Consider the following 3,227-nt stretch of genomic DNA (forward strand, 5'->3'; position numbering starts at 1 on the left):
CTGAAATGACATTATCTGAGTTTGGTAACGTTGAGGGTGCAGGGTGCAGTGAACTGTGATCAGGCCACTGCAAACTAGCTTGGTTAACAGATTAAGATACTATTCTACATAAATAAATAATTAAATCTATAAAAAGAATAAGAAAGAATATGTGTAGAGAGGATTAAATTTAAAAAAGCATACAATATGCTGTGTATAAGAGACTCACTTTAGCATTGAATCAAACAGGCTGAAAGTAACATAATAAAAAAAAATTCTATATTCCATGCAAATGGTAACCACAATTGGATAAGGTGGTCACAATTATATTAGGCATAATATGCTTTAAATCAAGTACTAGCATGAGACAAAGATTGATGTATAATAATCAAATGAGTCAATTTACCAGGAATCTATAACCATCTTATGTATCCATCAGTATGCATATGTATAAATAACATCAGGGCTCCAAAATATATAAAGCAAATATTGGCAAAGGTGAAGCAGAAAATACATGGCAACATTATGATTTTGGACATCAAGACCCCATTGTAAATAATAAATTAAAATTCAGATAAAAGATCAATAAGAAAACAGAAGATGTAGACAACATTATAGACTGTATTAATTACTTTGCACATAGAAGTATACCTGAGAGTAGATAACTTATAAAGAAAAAATTTACAGCCAGGCACACTGGCTCAAGCTTGTAATCCCAGCACTATGGGAGGCCGAGGTGGGCAGATCACCTGAGGTCACGAGACTGAGACCAGCCTGGCCAACATGGAAAAACCCTGTCTCTACTAAAAATACAAGAATTAGCCAGGCATGGTGTCATGTGCCTATAATTCCAGTTACTTGGGAGGCTAAGGTGTAAGAATCACTTGAACCTGGGAGGTGAAGATTGCAATGAGCCAAGATCACATGTTGCACTCCAGCCTGGGAAACTCTTTCAAAACTAAACAAAAGAAAAAAGGTTTACTTGGCTCATAGTTTGGCAGACTGTACAAGAAGTATGTGCCAGCATCTTTATCTAGTGAGGGTCTCAGGAAGCTTACAATCATGGTGGAAGGCAAAAAGTAACTGGAAATATCACATGGTAAAAGACAGGGCAAGTTTGAGGTGGAGTGGCCAGATTCTTTTAAGAAACCAGCTGTCGGCCGGGCGCGGTGGCTCAAGCCTGTAATCCCAGCACTTTGGGAGGCCGAGGCGGGTGGATCACAAGGTCAAGAGATCGAGACCATCCTGGTCAACATGGTGAAAACCCGTCTCTACTAAAAATACAAAACATTAGCTGGGCATGGTGGTGGGTGCCTGTAATCCCAGCTACTCAGGAGGCTGAGGCAGGAGAATTGCCTGAACCCAGGAGACGGAGGTTGCGGTGAGCCGAGATCGCGCCATTGCACTCCAGCCTGGGTAACATGAAAACCCCCCCCAACAAAAAAAAAAAAAAAAAAAAAAGAAACCAGCTGTCATTTGGATTAATGGAGTGTAAACTTTCTGATTACCAAGAGGGTGGTACCAAGCCACCATGAGGAATTTGCCACCATGACCCAAATACCTCCCATCAGGTTCCACATCCAACACTGAGGATTACATAACAGCATGAAGTTTGGAGAACATGGACATCTAAACCATAACCTAGACAAACTAGGCTTAACAGACACGTACAAAACTTTCCAGTTAAAAGCAACAAAAGCCAGGCAAGGTGGCTTATGCCTATAATGTTAACACTTTGGGAAGCCAAGGTAGGTGGATTGCCTGAGCTCAGGAGTTTGATATCAGCCTGGGCAATATAGCAAAATCTCGTCTCTACTACAAATACAAAAAAAAAAAAAAAGTTAGCAGGGTATGGTGGCATGCACCTGCAGTCTCAGCTACTCGGGAGGCTGAAGGACGAGAATCACTTGAACCCAGGAAGTGGAGGTTGCAGTGAGCCAAAATTGCACCACTGCACTCCAGCCTGAGACTATCTCAAAAAAAAAAAAAAAGAAAAAATCTGGGCACAGTGGCTTAAGCCTGTAATCTGAGCATTCTGAGAGGCCAAGGCAGGTGGATCACGAGGTTAAAAGTTCGAGACCAGCCCAACCAGTATGGTGAAACCCCCTCTCTACTAAAAATACAAAAATTAGCTGGGCATCGTGGCATTTGCCTATAATCCCAGCAACTCAGGGGACTGAGGTAGGATAATCATTTGAATTTGGGAGGCGGAGGCTGCAGTGAGCCAAGATTGTGCCACCACACTCCAGCCTGGACAACAGGAGACTATGTGTCCAAAAAAAAAAAAAAAAAACAAAAAAAAACCTTAAAACCCATAATATTTTTATTTGCACCTGATGGCTTCTTTTAGGACACATAACAAGTGTTACTACATTTAAAAATACCAGCTAGGTGCAGTGGCTAACACCTATAATCCCAACAATTTGGAAAATCAAGGTGAGAGGATCACTTGGGATGAAAAGATTGAGACCAGCTTGGGTAACATAGTGAGACCCCATCTCTATAAATAATTCAAAAAGTTAACCAGGCATGGTAATGCATGTCTGTAGTCCCAGCTGAGATGGAAGGAGGCTGAGATGGCAGGATCACTTGAACTCAGGAGGATGAGGTTGCAGTGAGTCAGAATTATGTCTCTGCCCCTTAGCCTTGGTGACAGAGTGAGATTCTGTCTTAAAATAACAACAAATAAACTTAGGCAGACCAAAATCATACACTATGAGTTTTCTGACAAAAACTGAATGAAACAAGGAATTAAAAGCAAAAATAGTTACAGCTCTTTTAGAATTTGTCTAGCAGGCTTTCTGGTTTTGGCCGGAAAGCCCCCCGCCACCCCCCCCAAAAAAAGCAAAAATAAAACAGGCAAATTCAAAAACATAAAACAAGACACACAGGCCAGGTGCGGCAGCTCACGCCTGTAATATTAAGAATTTTGGGCCGGGCGCGGTGGCTCAAGCCTGTAATCCCAGCACTTTGGGAGGCCGAGGCGGGTGGATCACGAGGTCTAGAGATCGAGACCATCCTGGTCAACATGGTGAAACCCCGTCTCTACTAAAAATACAAAAAATTAGCTGGGCATGGTGGTGCGTGCCTGTAATCCCAGCTACTCAGGAGGCTGAGGCAGGAGAATTGCCTGAACCCAGGAGGCGGAGGTTGCGGTGAGCCGAGATCGCGCCATTGCACTCCAGCCTGGGTAACATGAGTGAAACTCCGTCTCAAAAAAATAAAATAAAATAAAATAAAAAATAAAA

At 42.2% G+C, this 3,227-nt stretch overlaps 1 non-coding gene across 1 annotated transcript; it reads left to right on the forward strand.

Annotated features, from left to right (window-relative positions):
* The first annotated feature begins 2,740 nt into the window (after window positions 1–2,740).
* On the forward strand, window positions 2,741–2,803 carry LOC116545876. The gene has a single exon (XR_004266494.1). It is a non-coding gene; the product is annotated as a U7 small nuclear RNA (small nuclear RNA).
* The last annotated feature ends 424 nt before the right edge of the window (window positions 2,804–3,227 follow it).

This window comes from Sapajus apella, unplaced genomic scaffold (assembly GCF_009761245.1).
Source record: "Sapajus apella isolate SASKATOON/1434 unplaced genomic scaffold, GSC_monkey_1.0 scaffold420, whole genome shotgun sequence".
Taxonomy (NCBI): Eukaryota; Metazoa; Chordata; class Mammalia; order Primates; family Cebidae; genus Sapajus; species Sapajus apella.